The 18,499-nt window shown below is 40.1% G+C and overlaps 1 long non-coding RNA gene across 1 annotated transcript in view; it reads left to right on the top strand.

The window, feature by feature from the left end:
- The first annotated feature begins 429 nt into the window (after positions 1-429).
- Positions 430-18,499, top strand: part of LOC143675919 (uncharacterized) — a 108,672-nt gene continuing 90,602 nt past the window's right edge. The window contains exons 1-2 of the long non-coding RNA XR_013171680.1: positions 430-649; positions 15,887-15,999. This is a non-coding gene — a long non-coding RNA (uncharacterized LOC143675919). The remainder of the gene's footprint in view (positions 650-15,886; positions 16,000-18,499) is intronic.

Below are 18,499 nucleotides of genomic sequence, written 5' to 3'. Positions count from 1 at the left end.
TGGGTTTGGGCAGGATTCTAGGAATTGGTGCACTTGTGCGTGTGCATTTATGTGTGTTTTGTTGACAAACATTTAGGGAGTTCTGACACAGTTTGAAAATGGGCTGAGGTGTAGCAGCGGTTGGAGTTTCCTGTGCGTGGAGGGACCAGCCTGCACGCCGCATGCTCCAGACCTGGAGCCACATCCTCCAGAGCGCGAGGATTCCCCGCTCCCCACGCCCTTGGCTGCTGTCTCTTCACACTTGACCCTCATCTTAATTCTCCTCTCCAACACCTCTAGACGGGGTGTTCATATGTGCTTTACCCAGGATTTGGGCTTTTGCCTCTCCTGTCCTGACTGTGGCTATGTCCCCGTTGCCGCGTGTAGATGCTTTGTGCGTCACAGAAAGAAACGGCTGCCTTGGGCGGGCTGCGCTGATGTTTCCAGGGCTCCGGGAGCACACGCACGCCAGTCACCCAAAGGAGCGGTTAGCTCAGTAGCCGGTGTCCTTCCACCGGAGCCCCCTTCACTCTTCCGCTCTCCTTATCCTTCCGCTTCCTGGGATTGTCTCCCAAATAAAATACTTGCATGTAGACCTTTTACCACGGCTCTCAGGAAACCCTGGTGGTGACCTCTCCTGTAAAAGAGAAAGAAAAAGAAGCTCACAAAGGTGAGGACACTTGTCAAAGACTTGACGGTTAGTGCTAAAGCCAAGACTGGACGCCATCTGTCCTGGTGTTTTTCCAGGGCTCTGCCACTGCACCATAATGTCTCTCCACTTTATAGTTTGGCTCAGCTTATCAATGCTATTTATGTGCTAAGTGTTTTGGTTATTATTAGGGACTGTTGAACATGACAAGGAGGCATATGCTAATAAAATGCGTGGGTTTCTGGAATGCCAGCAAAAACTGTTTATGCCATGGTTTAAAAATTATTTAAGGATTTTTAGGTGTTTTACCATCTGGAATGTCTACAAAAATATGCCATTATATCTCAAGTTTACATGATGCTTAAAAACACTTGTACAGATAACTGTATTTCAATAAGGCTTGCATAATAAATATTGTTAAAAACTTTCACCACATTTCTGTTATTTGGTATTTCACAAAATTTGTGGGTCATTTTGAGCCATGAAAAAGGCATTAACTTTGGCAAAAATGAAATTACATCTAATCGTACTCAAAAATGTGGATCAAATGTGTCGTCAAAAAAAAATTTAGAGGTGTTCTTGAAAGCATATGTAATGAATCTGACAAATTAAGAGCAGGCAGGAATGCTTGCTCATCACACGGTATTTACTTTGGCCTGTCCGTGGGTTACATTGTCCAGAACTTGGAAGGAGCGTGGTGTTCTGCTTAGATGGATCTTCTGTCACAATCCCATTTGCGGTTGCTCTGACGGATGGGCACGCGTGCCAAGTGCAAAGGGATGCATTAATCTGAGTTAGTATTTGTGAAATGCACATGGACACGGGGGGTGAGTCGTCCTCGCGGCTGGGATTCCTTGCTCAAGAACAAAAGTGTCGGTGGGGTTTCTGCAGTTGGTGCTTGCTGTCTCGGAGGACATGCCCTTGCGTCCTGCTGCTTGAGGCTCACGTTCAGTCGACTTGGGTGGGTGGGGGTGAGGATGGCTCTGCGCACAGAAGGTTCTGGGATAGGGATGGAGCCTCTGCTAGAAATGCCCACACGTCCCACCCACACAGCACAAAGGACAATTAAAGGACAACTTATTTGGTTTTTCACAGGCAGAGGAAGGCCTGCAAGTCCTGGGCTTACACGTTGAGTGTTTAAGCGATGCTATGGGCTGGGTTGAAAACCTGCCTCGAGTGGTGATTTCCTTGTGGTGTTCTCATCCCCACTTTCCGCCCTCGAGCCCTGTGTACTATGTGAGGGCCGTCTGCCTGACGAGACCCGAGCCTCAGAGCTCTGGGCGAGGCCCTCGGTCCTGGTGTCCACCTGCTGGATGCGTCAGGGTCCTCTCCAGAGCAGGAGTGGGCAGATCTGCTGCCCCACCTTGCACAGCGCAGCACCTGCTCTCAGCCTGAACGCTGACCACTGGAGATGGCCAGCTACAGGCAGTGATACGTGGACACTGAACCTGGATTTGGACAAAGCTCTTAAGAAACAGAGAGGCCCCCACCTCGCCCCGAACCAAACCCAGCTAGGGAGTTCTCCATAGGACATACAGCAGGAGTGTTCTGCAGGACTCAGGTAAGAGCTCACCTTTTTTCCCTGGCTTTCTTCCTGCACCTCCATCTTCTCTAACACAAGGCTGGCATGGCTCTTCACCTGCAGCTAGTCAGCACACCTTATTTATCCATTCCCATGTCATGAGCATTTCATTTTCTGTCTCTCACTGTGGAAACAATGCCACAGTGAGTGCACGTGTCCAGATTTCCTTGAACTGTGTGCACATGTCCTCTAGAGCAGATACCTAAAGGTAAGGTAAAGCATGTTTTCATCTCAGGACAGGTAAGCCCCAGGTGCATACTGGTTGAGCACCTGCCTCACAATGTGTTAACACTGAGATTATCTATGGTTAAAACTGCTCTCAATGTCTTGTGTGAAAAATAGCTTCTCGTTGTTTTAGGATATGCTCCTCTGGTTGCCAGAGAACTCAAGCATTTTTTTCAGTATTGGCATTTCCTCTTCCTCTTCTTTGAATTGCATTTATATCTTTGGTCCCCATTTTCTTCTATTGGGTTGTTTTGTATTATCTGTAAGATTTCTTTTTATATCTGGAAGACAAATCTTTTGCTATTGCACGTGCTGGAAAACTCTCTTGCAGTGTGCCTCTTGTCTTCCAACTTCTTTTTAACGGGCATTTTTTTTCATCAAAAGTTTTAGTCTGGATATAGTTAATTCTGTCAGCTTCCTTTTTCATTTTTGCTTGTTGTACCATGTTTAAGAAAATCTTCCCTATTTTGAAGCCATAAAGATAATCTTCTATATTCCCTTCTAATAATATTAAAGTTTTGTGAAAAATACTTAGGTTTCTATTCCACCTGGAATTTATTTTTATAAATAGGTATGTTGTAATGTAGGGATTTAATTTGATGTTTATCCACATGGAAAGTCATTTGTCAAACAGATTCATTAACTTAATTGATCTTCCTTTCTTCAATGATCTAAAAATGTCATGTTCATCATTCATCAAATTCTTACGTATTTGTGGCTCTGTGATGGACTCCCGGGCTCCATCGACTTATTTTTTCTTGCACCAACATGACACCTGCCTCTTTTTTCTAGAAAAATTTCTTGAGTATTCTTATACATTTACTTTAAAAACATTAAACATTTTTATCAAAGCTATTTTCAAAATCAAAGATTGCAGAAGGAATAATTATGAAATGCAACAATCCTTTGAAGTATCTCTTCCCACTTCTAAGTCCTGCTTCCCAGAGGCAATCACGTTTAATTCTGTGAATTGTTTTTCTTTTCTAGTGTTTCTCCTCATATTTTTTAGTAAAATATTTACATTTATTTCAGGAATTATCAATTTTTTACTGTACCATTTAAAATTCGTTTTACAAGGCATAATAAAATAGAAAACACACTCACTTTTAAGTGTATAGTTTAGTGAGTTTTAACAAATGTATATAGTTATTTGATTACTTCCACAATCATGATTGAGAACATTTTAATTGTCACCAAAAGTTCCCTCATGCCCCTTTGCGTCAGTCCTCTCCCGTCACCTTCAGGTCCTGGAAGCCACTGATCTGCTTTCTTTGTAATTTTTCATGTCTGGAGTGTCACACGAAGGAATCACACCGTGTACAGTCTTCTGGGCATAGCCTCTTTCACTCCTCATAACGATGATCATCCATGTTTTCATATATCACTTTTTTATTTCTGGAGAGTGTTGCCTTGTGTGACTGTATCATAATTTATTTATTCAATCACCTATTTATGAACATCTGGGTTTTGCCAATTTTGGCTACTACAAATAAAGCTAATATAGATATTCACGTACAAGTTCTTGAGGAACCATATGCTTAATTTCTTCTGGTTAAAAACCTATTGCTAGAACAGCTGGGTTGTTAAAGAAACTCCTAATTTATTTTCCCAAATAGGTATATGTTCTGGTTTGCTGGCTTCTTCTCCTGGCTTCTTGTCTCAGGAAGCTTCCTGGGAGGCATTTTCCTTTTTCATCTTTAAGGTCGCTGGTTTGTGGACTCTCTGCTTCACGGTGCTGCAGCATTCTCTGCTCTCTCTGAATTGCTTTCATTCTCCAAAATGTTTCCTCTTTCACAGGACTGCAGAAACTTATCAAGACCCACCCAAACGGATGGAGACATGTCGTCACCAAATCCAGCTTAACAACCACTCTTGATTAAATCACATCTCCAGGGAGATGATCTAATTACAGATTCAAACATACATAATTGAATAGGGATCATTCTGCCTTTACAAAATGGGATTTTGATTAAAACATGGCTTTTCTAGGGGACATACATCCTTTCAAACCAGCACAGTATACTGTTTTGTGTTCATACTAGGAGTATGTGAGCATTCTAGTTCCTTCATACCCCTGTGAACACTTGATAATATCGATCTCTTTAGGATTAGTCTTTCTAACCTTTAAAAAACCTCATTTTGGTTTTACTTTACATTTCTTTACTGACTAATAATTGAGCACATTTTCAGAGCCTTTTTGCCATTTGTGTTTTAGCCTTGATGAAATATCCATTCAAATATTTTCCCCATTTTTAGAAATTGTCTTCTTATTTAGTTGTAAGTATTCTTTTTATGTTCTAGATACTTTCAACAGATATTTGTTTTGTAAATATTTTTTCCTACTCTGTACTTATCTTTGCATTTTCTTAATGTCTTTAAGGATCAAATGATTTTAATTTTGATGGAGTCCAATTTATCAATTTTTTTCTCTTTTGGTTTTTTAATTTTTGTGTCCTAGCTAAGAAATCTTTGCCTATACTAGGATCATAAGGACTTTCTCCGATGTTTTATTCTAGAAATTTTATAGTTTTAGCTCTTATGTTTAGATTGATAATTGATTTTAAGTTCATTTTTTGTATATGATTAAATGTAAAAGTCAAAGTTTTTTAAAAATACAAATACTCAATTTTTCCAGCACCATTTATAAAAAAAGACTGTATTTTCTCCTTAGAATTTTCCTAGACCTTTGTCAAACATCAATTGGCGTGTCTATTTCTGGGTTCTCTCTCAGACCCACCCACCCATGTTTGTCTCTACCTATCCATTTATCTATCTGTTAATCTACCTACCTACCTACCTATCTACCCATCAGCTATCATGTGTTCATCATATCCGTCTGTCATCTGTCATCTATCTTTAGGTCAGCACCACACTATTTTGATTATTATACCTTTAGTCTTGAGATCAGTTAGTTTGAGTCTTCCAATATGTTCCTTTTTTCCAAAATTCTTTTGACTTTTCTGTTCCACACAGATTTTAGAATCAGCTTGCAAATTTCTTATAGAATATTGTTCAGATTTCTATTGAAATTGCATTGAATCTATAAATTGGTTTGGTGAAAAGTGACAATTTAACAATATTGAGTTTTTTGATCCATGGACATGGTGTAATTCTTCATTTATTTAGGTTTTTAATTTCAGCAATGTTTTATAGTTTTCAGCATATTTGTACATATTTTGTTGGTTTTCCAGCTGCCTTTCATGTTTTTTTTATGTAATCATAATTAGTATAAAAAATTTAAGTTTCCAGGGTGCACAGGTAGTTCAGTGGTAGAATTCTCACCTGCCATGCAGGAGACTCAGGTTTGATTCCCAGCCCATGCTCCCCCAAAAGCAAACAAGCCAAAACATTGCAAACAGAATTCCCTATGATATACATATTACATATCTGCCTCTGTGTGTGTGTATGTGTAGGCATAGATATACATGTATTAGTTTCCAATTGTTCATTGCTACTGTATAGAAATACAATTAACTTCTGAATATTGAGGATATAGCTTGTGACTTTGCTAACCTCACTTCGTAGCTCTAGTAGTTTCTTTTGGTAGATTCTTTGAGATTTTGTACATAGACAACCACTGGTCTCTGTGTAGACAGGCTAAATTGCCTTTTCCAATCTGTATTGGGCCACAGGGGTAGGATCTCATGATGAATACATGTGAGATTAGACATCCTTGTTTAGTTCTTGAGCTTAGGAGAAAAGAATTCACTCTTTCACTGTTAGGATTATATTCAAAATAGTAAGTTTTAAAAAAATTGATGTCCCTTAAAGATTGAGAAAGTTCCATTATATTATCAATTTCCTGAAAATTTTTAAAAAAATCGTGTTGAATTTAGCCAAATGTTTATATTGTGTTGATTGAGATGATTGGCTAGTTTTATCTTTTGTTATTTTAGTAATGTAATTATGACTTTCCAATTCTGAAATGGTTTCTCCAAGAATTAAAAACTACTTGGTCATGTTTTATTATCTGTTAATATCACTGCATAAGCTTTGCTAAATATTGAGGAGTTTTGCATCTGTATTCATGGGGGATGTTAGTCTGTAGCTTTTTTTCTTGTAATGCCCCCTCCTCCCTTTATTTTTTCACATGAGGAGGCACCGGGAATCGAATCTGGGTCTCTGGCATGGCAGGTGAGAAGTCTGCCTGCTGAGCCACCATTGCCCACTTGTAATAACCTTTTAAAATTATTATTAGAGAATTTGTGAGTTTACAAGACATTCATGCATAAAATACAGGATTCCTGTATACCACCTGTTTTAGTTTGTAAGCTGCTGAAATGCAATATACCAGAAATGGAGTGGCTTTTAAAAAGGGGTATTTATTAAGTTGCAAGTTTACAGTTCTAAAGCCAAGAGCATGTCCAAATTAAGGCACCAACAAGAGGTTACTTTCACTCAAGAAAGACTGATAATAAAACATAACCAAGTAGTTTTTAATTCTTGGAGAAACCATTTCAGAATTGGAGTCTATTTCTGCACTCTTGATTCAATTCCATTGGTCAATACTTCTATCTTTATCACGTATCATCCTGTTTTGATCACTGTGTCTTTATAATAAGTTTTAAAATCAGGGAGTGTTAATCCTCCCACTTCATTCTTCTTCTTTAGGATGCTTTTAGGTATTTGGGGTCTCTTTCCCTTCAAGACGAATTTGGTAACTAGCTTTTCCAGGACTTCAAGTTAGGTTGTTGGAATTTTGATTGGTACTGCATTGAATCTGTACACCAATTTGGGTAGAACTGACTTCTTAACTACATTAACCTGCCTATCTATGAGCAGGGAATGTCTTTCCACCTATTTAGATCTTCTTTGATTTCTTTTAGCAATGTTTTCTGTATTTAAGTCATTTATATCCTTAGTTTAATTTATTCCTAGATACTTGATTCTTTCAGTTGCTATTTTGAATGGAACTTTTTCCTTAATTGACTTCTCAGTGAGGTCATTGCTTATGTGTAGAAGCATTACTGATTTTTGTACATTAATTTCATATCCTGCCACATTGCTGAATTTGTTTATTAGCTCAAGCAACTTTGTTGCAGATTTCTCATGATTTTCCAAGTATAGTATCCTTAGTTTAGTTTATTCCTAGATACTTGATTCTTAGTTTAGTTTATTCCTAGATACTTGATTCTTTTAGTTGCTATTTTGAATGGAACTTTTTCCTTAATTGACTTCTCAGTGAGGTCATTGCTTATGTGTAGAAGCATTACTGATTTTTGTACATTAATTTTATATCCTGCCACATTGCTGAATTTGTTTATTAGCTCAAGCAACTTTGTTGCAGATTTCTCATGATTTTCCAAGTATAGTATCAGGTCATCTGCAAGTAATTAAAGCTTTACTCCTTCCTTTCTAATTTGGATGTCTTTTATTTCTTTTTCCAGTCTGATTGTTCTAGCTAGAACTTCTCGTGCAATGTTGAATAATAGTGGTAACAGAGAGCATCCTTGATTCATCCCTGATCTTAGAGGGAAAACTTTCACTCTCTCACCATTAAGTATGATGCTTTTGATGGGTTTGTTATATATGCCCTTTACCATATGGGGGAAGTTACCTTTGATTCCTACCTTTTGAATTGTTTTTATCAGAAAAAGATGTTGAATTTGTTGAATGCTTTTTCAGCATCAATCAAGATGATCATGTGATTTTTCTGTTACGGCTTGTTAATGTGCTATATTACATTAATTGTTTTCTTCAATAAATTCAAATATTTATGCCATCCTTGCATTCCTGGTATAAACCCCATTTGGTCATGGTGTATCACTCTCTTAACGTGTTGTTGGATTCGATTTGCTAGTATTTTGTTGAGAATTTTTGCAACTATGTTCATTACGGAGATTGGCCTATAGTTTTCTTTTCTTATAGCATCTTTACCTGGTTTTGGTATTCAAGTGAAGTTAGCATCATAAAATGAATTAGGTAATATCCTTTTTCCTCTGTTGTTTGGAAAAGTTTGAGCAGTTCTTTTTGTAATGTTTGATAGAATTCCCCTGTGAAGCCATCTGGCCCTGGGCTTTTCTTTGTAGGAAGATTATTGAAGACTGATTGAATCTCTTTATTTGTGATTTGTTTGTTGATTTTCTATTTCTTCTTGAGTCAGTGGAGCTTGTCCATGTGTTTCCAGGAATTTTCCCAATTCATTTAAGTTGTCTAGTTTGTTGGTATATAGTTGTTCATAGTATCCTCTTATGATTTTTTTTATTTCTTCAGGGTCTGTGATAACGACCCCCTTCTCATTTCTGATTTTTTTTTGCATGCTCTCTTTTTATTTCTTGTCAGTCTTGCTAGTGGTCTGTCAATTTTGATTTCCTCAAAGAACCAACTTTTGGTTATATTGATTCTTTCTATTGTCCTTTTGTTCTCCAATTCATTTAACTCTGCTTAAATCTTTGTTATTTCTCTTCTTCTATTTGTTTGGGGTTAGTTTGCTGTTCTTTGTTATGTTCTTTCAGGTGAGCAGTTAAGGCCTTGATTTTTGCTTTTTCTTTTTAAATATAGACATGTAGGGCAATAAATTTCCCTCTCAGCACAGCCTTTGCCACATCCCATATGTTCTGATACGTTGTATTTTCATTTTCATTCATCTTCAGATAGCTACTGATTTCTCTAGCAATTTCTTCTTTGACCCTCTAGTTGTTTAAGAGTGTGTTGTTTAATCTCCATGTATTTGCAAAAGTTGTCATTCTTTGATGGATTAGCATGTGTTTTGGGGCATTTGAGTTTATTCTTTTTGTGGTTCATTGAGCTTCTTTGATTTGCATATATATGTCTTTTATAAGGGTTGGAAAGTTTTCCCCCATTATATCCTCCACTAATTTTCCTAGCCCTTTACTCTTCTGTTCTCCTTCTGGAACACCGATGATTCTCATATTTGCATACTTTGTTTTGTCCATCATTTCCCTGAGATCCAATTCAAACTTTTTGATGGACCAGTGTTCTAGTTTGCTAGCTACTGGAATGCAATATACCAGAAATGGGATGGCTTTTAAAAAGAGGAATTTAATAAGTTTCTAGTTTCTAGTTCTAAGGCTGAGAAAATGTTCCAGTTAAAAGAAGTCTATAGAAATGCCCAATCTAAGGCATCCAGGGAAAGATACCTTGGTTCAAGAAGGCCAGTGAAGTTCAAGGTTTCTCTCTCAAGTGAGAAGACACATGGTGAACATGGTCAGGGTTTCTCTCTCATCTGGAAAGGCACATGGTGAACATGGCATCATCTGCTAGCTTTCCCTGCTGGCTTTCTGTTTCATGAAGCTCCCTGGGAGGCATTTTCCTTCTTCATCTCCAAAGGTCGCTGGCTGGTAGACTCTCTGCTTCTTGTGGCTATGTTGTCCCACTCTCTTAGAATCTCCCACTTTTTCCAAAATGTTTCCTTTTATAGGATTCCAGTAAACTAATCAAGACCCACCTAATTCAGTTTAACAACCACTTTTGATTGAGTCACATCCCCATGGAGATAATCTAATGAAAGTTTCCAACATGTAGTAATGAATAGGGGTTTGAAGAAATGGCTGTCTTTACAAAATGGAATTAGGATTATAACATGGCTTTTTTAGGGTACATACATCTTTTCAAACTAGCACAATCCCCAAGATCGAGGTCGCAGCCTATTGAATTGGTTGTCCCCACTGTTTGCAAGAATATCAGGAATTCCCCAGATGGGGAAGATGAATATTTCATCCTTTCTCTCCAGTCCTACAAGGGGACTTTGAAGACACTTTTTTATTCTCTACCCAGATTACTCTAGGGATATATCAGGGCATCACACTAACCTATACAAACCAGCAAGATCTCACACCCTATTCAAGAGTCCATGAAATTATGGTGTTCAAGTAAACTGACCATACAAGTTAAATTAGGTAATGCATTACCTAAAATATAAACTTTGCACCAAATAAGCATCTCTCCCTTTGGTATCAAACAGCTATTGAAGTTTTAAAATAAGGACCATATTTTCCTTTACCCTGTTCTGATTTGCCTTAGTCTTATCCAGATCAGCTTCATTCCTACCTCTAGTTGAAGTCTGATCACTTTTTTTTGACTTTTTAATAGTTGCTGTATAGGGTACTGACTTTCATAGCTTTAGAGCTCTAATTCAGAGTGCTGGCTATCACCCGAACACCCAAAGCTCCAGGGAATGGCCAGGTTACACACAAACAGCTCAGTATCTCAGAGTTTAGAAGTTACGCCTCCTGAATAGATGTGGCTGCTGTAAGATCTTACAGTCTTTGCAATAAGCCCCAGTCTGGTAACCCATGCCCTCGACTTCAGTTCACCAAGTTTGTACATTATAGTTAGTCCATATGGACGAAGCATGATATTTATCTTTTTGTTTTTGCTGTTTCATTCAACACACTGCCCTTAAGGCTCACTCACTTAGTTGCATACTTTGATATGATCCCTTGATTTGGTCCTGGTTCTCAAATACCTTTGCTTTCCTTTCATTCAAACAGTACTTTCTTTCTATTACTTCACATTCTAGTTATATCTTTATGTGAATAACTCAGTTAGAGGATGACCTCCTTGAGCCATGTTTTATACTTTTTGAAAATTCCTGTGGCCTCTATAAAATGACTTACATGGAATAAGTTCTCAATTTGGTTGAATCAGTAACTAATACATTACAGAACTTCTGCTCCAAGTAAATATTTCTCTTCTTATCTCAGAAAACTGTTAGGTGGGGATTGTAATTTCAATTATAAAAATGGATTTGTTCTATGAATTTGCTTTGGTGACATAGTATCACTTAAAGACAGGTGGTTTGGATCCAGGAGACTTGGACGTGCGTCCCTGTTGTGACACTGGCTGAGTGCCCTCAGGGAAACTGGTTCATGTCTCGTACCCTGGGGTTCTAGGAGGGTGAGAATATGTACCTTGGCTCCTTCTGAAGGCTAATGAAACCATAAAGGCACCTGCTTAGTGTGGTATTGAGCATATACTCATTTGTCTGTTTCTTATTCACTCATCTCTTCCCACCTCTGGGACTAGGATAAATGATTCTGGTGACAACTGCCTCTCTTTTCTATTCTAGAAATTTGTAGTCCTTTATTCATTAAATCAATACTGTACATCAATAGTGCTCTAGGCATGGTAATATTGCCTCAAGATATAAGCATGTGGGGTTCTGGGGACAAGTTTGCAGAAAACCAATTAAATTAGCATTAAAATGTACTACAATAAATGGAATGAAAGCAGAAATGGGCTACTTTAAGATAGCTGGGATGGGGGAGGGGCTGGATGCACTGCTTGCAAGGCTTAGAGAATGTTTCACAGAGGAAGCGATGAGTGTTATTTACCAGAAAAAGGCTGCAGAGGCAATCAGATTGTGAAGGACCTTATAAGTCATATTCAATATTTTGGATTTTATCTTAAGAATACCAGCTAGACTGCAGCAGGTTTAAGGCAGGGGAATGACTTCACGCTTTTATTTTACAAAATGGGCAGAGGTTGGGAGTGAAGTGAAGGCAGGAAGGTTGGTTTTGTTACTGTTGACATGCCATAATGAAGAGATGGTAAAATACTTGGCTTGGGAAGTGTAAGTGGGGTAGTGAGCATATGTTCAGTTTGGAGGTAGCAGGGAAGTGACCCATCTCATGCTGATCGAAAGGTATACCTGATTTTCACATACACATTTTGGGTAAAGTGTTTCTGTCATCTTGTGGTCTCTCCTCAGGTGCATAGTATGCATCAACATTTAGTGGCTTTTATTCATTCCTTAACTCATTCACACAGACACTTCTGGAGCTCTCCCCTGACATGTGTCTGTACAGCTCCAGGGGAGAGATTGAGAAAACGAGTTGAGAGTTGAGACACAGAGATCTTCATTTTTGCTTCAGAGGTGGGATCTAGTGGTTGAGGGGTCTCAACTTCATTTATAATATGTTTTATTCTCTAGTTCATAGAGAAGTACATACCAGATAGAGCTAAAATGTGTGTATTCTATTTTTGCAATGAAATTCTGAATCACCTTAGGTAAATCACTTCTCTGGCTGTCAGTTTCTTAATTTGTAAACTAAGGCGCTTGATTAGGGATCATGTAACTTCAAAATGCTATGAGCTGCCCAGCATCATTAGTCACTGGAGAAATGCAATTACATCCTCAATGAGCTGTCACTTTGCAATCACTAAACTGGCTATAATAAGGCAGAGAATAGTAAGCCTTAGCAAGGATGTTCAAAATGTGGACACTCATACAATGCTGGTGGAAATGTGAAATGGTGCAGATGGTTTGGAAAATAGTTTGGATGGTTATGGAAGAGCTACATAAAACCATTGTATGATCCAGTGACTCCACCCCAGTATTGACCCCAGAGCAATGGAGACCCCGTCCATGCAGACCTGCAGGGAGAGGCTGCGGCAGCATCATGCTCGGGGTTAATGTCGGAAAGACCGTTAAGGCCCCTCAGCTCGTGAGTGTGCAGATGGTGTGGTGGACGCGCACAGCACCACACAGTTCAGTGTGTGAGTGGGTAGAGGTGTGGTGGACCCACACAGTGGAGCACAATTCAGCACTAAGGAGCAACCAGCCCCAGAGGCCAGCTGTGTCTAGATAAGCCCAAAACATTGTGCTGAGTGGATGTGTCCAAGCACAGGACACTACTTAGGCCATGATCCATTAATAGGAAATGGCCCCAAAAGTCACATTTATAGAGACAGAAAGTAGCCGAGTGATTGCTCGGGCTGAGGGTAGGAAAAGGGTTCAGCTTTAAGTGGGCATGAAGGCGTCGAAGGGGCTAAAATGTTCAAAACTGATTTGTGGTGGTGGATGCAGCACCTGATGAAGTTACTGAAAACCCACCGAGTTGCACTCACAGGCCGGACTTCACGGCACGTAGAAGGAACCTCAGTTATGTGACCTGGAACGTGCTCCGGGCAGGGAGGCTGTTTAGTCCAGTCCTCTAGTCCACCGGCGCTCTGAGGATGGTTGCTCAGTCCTCGCAGAGAGCCGTTAGTGAAGCTTAATCCTTCCTTCAGTGCTTTCGCCAACTTAATTTTGTCTTGTCTCTAACTTTCACACCCTAAGACCAGGCCACCTTTGCCCCAGGCCGCCGCTGGCCGTCCATCTGGGGAAGGCAGGAGCAGCCCAGGGTGGCCTGCAGGTGCGGGGCTGGGGTGGCGCCATTCTTTCAGAGCTGGTTCTCTGAAAACTGACTCATAAATGTCAGCAATATGGCTTCATTTTTCTTCTGTTGCCTAATCACTTTTTTCTTTCCAACCTTTTAAATTGTATTTCTTCATTAAAAAATGCATGATAACCATTCTCTTCAATGTCTTCTTTTTTCTCTATTTTCATTGTTTTCCATTTTCTTTATTCTCTCTTGGAATTCCTTCCTCTTTCTCTCTCTCTCTCTTTTTTGCTATTAGTATCTGGCTATGGAAAATCCTTGGAAAACCTACACTCCACTACAAAAATCTATCCTGAGAAGGAAAAAAATCTCAGTTAATCAATTTGCTCTTCTTTCTCAGGTGTTCATTGATATACAGCTCAAGTGAAATCACAAAGCTGCAAAGATATCTGCAAATATTTCTTGAATGCAGTTCCTATAAATATTTGAAAAATTCTTTCTTTCCTACACAAGTATATCAAAGTAATTATTAAGCTAGGCTAGTCAGCAGTCTGGGGGGTGGGCAGCTCGTGGCTACCTGCTGCTCGGGTGGGTGAGCCCTGGAACTCAAGGCCACGGAACAGTCAATCTCTTGGACCCGCCTCTCGTGCCTCTCGGGCAAGTCCAGTTTCCTGATGAAACGAATAAACTCGCCCTACTATAGCAACGGCTGGCTAAAACTCCCCGGAGCGAGATGAACTTTCCACTTCTTTAGGTGATAGAGCATGCAGGGCGTCGCTAGAGCACACGCTCATTCAGTGCAGGATTAACTCATCCCACCTTCTCCAGCAAAGAGACAAACGGAGGCGGGTGAGGGCGCACGGGCGGCGCGGGCTGCACAGGAGCTCACCGCGCGCTGCAGCGTGGAGAGATGTCGCCGGCCACAGCGCACACAGCGCGCTCACTGGATAGCGCTGAAAAGCTGTAGGAGAGACTAGGCCAGAGCGCCGAGTCCGAGGGAAAATGACGAACTGTTCGGCATCTTATAACAAGCCAAATGTTTAGTTCAGTGTGAGGTTATGGGGAAAACAACTTCACTTTCAAATACCCTGAAAATCTACCCTCCGTGAATCCTTCATCAGGAAACTACTGGAGGACAGACAGTAAACTTCAGAAGAGGGATGAGTGGATAGAGAAAATCGTGTCTGTATTGTGTGATTGCTGAGAAAACACGAGGAGAAAGAGGAAAGGAGGGCCCGAAGGACAGCTCTGCCTCAGGCCTCAGAACCGCGGCCCCAGAGTGCTGGGAGACAGGCTACTGGGCAGAAGGGACAGATGTGCGTTTTGAAATTCCTGAGCATTTGAAAATAATGCAGTGGTTATATGCCTGTCTAATGGTGCATCTGAAAATAATCACAGATAACTTTATTGGAAAACTAAGCAAGAGAAATAAATGGCAATTATTAAATCTGTGGAGGTGGAGCTATAAACAAAGGACATAGACTTTTAGGACATTATTTGGCTTTTTAATGAGTAGGTACAATGTAACAATGATTTAAACACTACTAAATTAACAAAAATTGTAACATGGTGGTACTGCAAGAATAAAGGATGATGAGCTGATGTAAGAGTAGTAGTTTAAAATATATTAAATATTGATCTGCTAAAATTGAAAGTAAATAGATACTTTCTAAAATTGACACATCAAGAAATGGCAATATAAATTTTATTCAGAAATACAGATATAAAATATCAGAAGAAATCGCTGAAATAATTGAAAGTGCTTTTGGAACTAGGAGGTATCGAGAAGCAAGGAAAGGAACTGCTTTTTTGTCATAAACCTATTATAAATTTTTGCTTTAAAAATTATGTATAAGAATAAAATAAAAGGAAATATTCACACTAAAATAAAAAATTATATGTTGAGCATAGGGTCTTGGCTATGGGAGCTGATAATAAAGAAGATAAGTCTAGAATTGCATTCTCTAGAGAGAGTTAGAGCAAAATCCCAATATGCTGTAGACAAATTTCTGAATAACTATAGAAAGAGATTTTCAGGAGGACCACTCTCCCTGCCTCCTTTCTGCTGTGCTGGGGTTTAAGTTCCTGCTTTCCCTTCCTTCACTTGGACGCGTCACCAAACCCTCGCGCTTCCACCCTGAGTCCCGGCGCCGCAGATGCCCTGCAGCTCCGCTAGCCTCTTCCCCGGTGCTCTTCGTTGGGGGCTGCAGGACCCCCTCCCTTCCATCGGCCACCTGCCCGCTGCTGCCAAGAGCAGGGAGGGGCGGGGCGGGAGCCAGACCTGTGCGGCCCGGGCAGCTGCGGGAGCTCTAGGTGGGGTACTGCCACCACCTGTGGCCCGCCGGCTCCTTGGCGTCCCTCCCGCCCTTCTCCTCCCTTATGCAGTGGCGGCTTCAACGTGGAGAAGGCACGAGGGCTTCAGAACCTGCTCACGTTCCCGCACTTCTCAGCTGCGAACTTACCCAAGTGACCTGCAGACCTACGACGAATTAAATACGGTAATCTATGTAAAACACCAGGCACACGTTTACAACTGCTTTTCTTCCTTCTCACCTTCTCCTCCTCCTATTATTAAATTATTACTAGGTATAGATTATTATTAGTATTTTTATTTCAGGGGCTTCAAGGGCCATTTTGGCCTTTAGATGTTAGTTTCATGTCAAATGACAAAGTTAGAGTATCTTTTTAGTATTGGTCAGATTTAGCATCACAGCAATCATCTTTTGTCTGTGCTAATAAACAAACAATTTATTAATGGCTCAAAAGGTGATAAATAATTCTCCCAATAGTGGTTCTCAGAATACCTCTTTTTGTCTTTCTCATGAGACCCTCTGGACAGCTATTCCTCCATCTTCTGTGTTTCTACCACTTTAGGGTTAGGGGGAGAAAGTAGCCGCTTTAATGTGGAATCAAGTTCATCATATCCTTTTTGTGCATGTAATGCGTAAAAGACCCTGTTATATTCTATCCCTAAATATTCCCTCTGCTTCCTGATGTCCCTTTCGGAAAGATGTTACTGAGGGAAACTTGTGCCTTTGAAGGTTCTTTTGTTTCAATAGAAAATGTTTGACTAGTCACCTTCCGTGTTCCTGTGAGGAGAAGTTGTCCTCAGCATGTGGAAATGAATTTGTAATTGTTCGCCTTGGCACAAGGTCAGTATTGAACAAGAACAATTCCATTCATGCATATGATAAATAACAATGGCCAGCTTTGAGAGTTTATCTCGATATTGATTATTCTTTAAAGATTTTAGCTTTGAGATTAAAATATTTCAGGGTTTGAGAATTTAAGATTTTTCATTTCTCTTGGATCTCCTAACCATGCATGGAAGTTTTTAGACTTAACACTATTGACTACAGTAAGGTGAACGGGCATAGACACCATCACTAAGAAGTTCAGGTATGAAAGGGCAAAGCGGTGTTTAATAGTAAATGAGCTACAATCCCAAATTGAAGCACTTGCATGACTACATAGGGGGGATTATCTCGATGGCATGGTAGGTGGTTCATCTAAACTTACGTGCGTGTATTTCCCAAATACGCCTATAGGTGGCCTTCCGTACGCTTTCAATCCCAGCTGAAAAGGTGTTTCAGTGTCGCCTCTTCATACCCACTTTGTTCTTGTGGTTATGCACAGAAAATGCCTCCTGAGGAAATTGTCTGCTGCACTTTGCTGGGATGTTGGCTTGATCGAGATGTCTGGTATGGCCACTTGGTCATCAGGAGAGCTGAATTACTAACTTTGTGAACCGAGTTTGTGGACTTGGACGGGCAGTGAGGGCAGGCATGGGGTGTAGCGAGGGGATAGGCTAGAGCACGGGTAGAGCTCATCAGGCTTGACTCTGAGTGCGGGTTCTGTACACCTCCGTGTGTGGTCGATGACAGTGCTAAAGGGTGGAGAAAGATCCTCCCACACGTTGGGGTTATTTTATTTAATATTAAAAATTGAAATTTAGAAAGTATTGATTACATTTTTGCTAAAATGAGCCTGTGTGAATTGATGGAAGAGTGCAGAATTCATGTGTTCACTTTATTTTCTGCTAGAGTTTGCTTTTCAAGGAATGAGAGAGCCTACCTGCTCACTTCTGTTTTCCTGTGAATGGTCGGGCAGTAAATCAAACATGTCGTCAGCTTCTCCATGTATTTAGGACTCTCCTACACACAGTGGCAGATACAGTAAAGTTTCCACCCTCTTCTCTGTAGTTGGGAAGATGGACACATGGATATGGGAGGATAATAATAATAGAAGCCAGAAAATGATAAGGACTAATTGACTGATACACAGATAAAGCACTTTCAGGAGAGAGTTCAGGGGAAGGGAAACTAATCCAAGGCCGGCGTGATCAGTGAGGTCTCCACCCAGGGACTGCCACCTCATCAGGGTTTTGACCTAGACATTTGATGAATGAAAAGAAGAGATGGGTGTGTTTTCAGTGGAGGCAAAGTATTAGTAGACCAAATTGGCCAGAGGGGAGGATTTAGTTAAAGGAGGGGTACAGGATAAGGTTTAGGGCTAGAATGGCTCTTAAATGCCACATTGAAGAGTATGGACATTTTTGGGAGATAGAAATTGCTAAATGGGGAATGACATCAGGTATATGTCAAGATATATAAATTATTATATATTGATATAAATAAATATATAATAATATTTATTATAGAAATAAATATAATGCAAATATTAATGCATTAAGCCAAACATGTGGTGTGTGTGGACTTCTCTGTCTGTGCAGATTGTACAATAGAAAGATTAGTAAAAGTAACTGGAAAAGCTAATGCAATGCTATGGCAGTTTGAAGAAAGAAAGAGCATTTCCAGCTGTGTGGTCAGAAAGGTCTCCTGGAGGAGGTGGCCTCTGAGCTGAGATGAATGTGGTAGGACGAGTAGGATTCTTACGAGGTGAGTTGGGAATGGTCCTTCTGGGTAGGGAGAAATGTTTAAAGAATGGCAAATAGTCCAAATGTGATAATCTGTTTGAGGGAAGGGTGGAAAGCCAAGG

Source organism: Tamandua tetradactyla, chromosome 3 (genome assembly GCF_023851605.1).
Source record: "Tamandua tetradactyla isolate mTamTet1 chromosome 3, mTamTet1.pri, whole genome shotgun sequence".
Lineage (NCBI taxonomy): Eukaryota > Metazoa > Chordata > Mammalia > Pilosa > Myrmecophagidae > Tamandua > Tamandua tetradactyla.
Note: the sequence above shows the minus strand (reverse complement) of the source record. Positions and strands in the feature narration are given on the sequence as shown.